This window comes from Bison bison, unplaced genomic scaffold (assembly GCF_000754665.1).
Source record: "Bison bison bison isolate TAMUID 2011002044 unplaced genomic scaffold, Bison_UMD1.0 scf7180017846412, whole genome shotgun sequence".
NCBI classification, from domain to species: domain Eukaryota; kingdom Metazoa; phylum Chordata; class Mammalia; order Artiodactyla; family Bovidae; genus Bison; species Bison bison.
The window spans coordinates 426-994 of NW_011476985.1; positions in this window are offsets into that span (position 1 = coordinate 426).

Below are 569 nucleotides of genomic sequence, written 5' to 3' on the forward strand. Positions count from 1 at the left end.
ATACCATGGCCATTGGGCAATTCCAACAGGATATACGCTTGTGGGGTATGAACCAGGACCCAAAAGATTATCTAAAGAGTCACCACTATATGCTCCAGGAACTCAAGTCCTAATTAAAGTCTGGAAAGATGGGTCCCCAAAGGCTCAACTCCAGCCCACATGGAAGGGCCCCTACCCTGTAATACTTTCTACCCCTACAGCAGTCAAGGTACCAGGACATGACTCCTGGATTCACTACTCACAAGTCAAGCCATGGAAGAAAACAAAAGAGGACACTCAATACACCTGTGAGCCCCTGGGAGATCTCAGATACCTATTCAGAACTACCAATGAGTGTCATTCTAATGAACACCCCCAAAATCTGGTTTCTGGGGATAAGATTTCTCAGGATAACTCTAAGGAGCCAACACAGCTTGACAGAGACTATACTCCAAAACAGACAGGAGATAGATCTTCTGATCCCTGAACAAGGCGGGACTTGAGCTATCCTGGCGATGTGCATTTAAAATTGACCAATGTCCCTACTAGTCCTTGTTATGCTATATTGATGATGCTTATGATTATTCCAT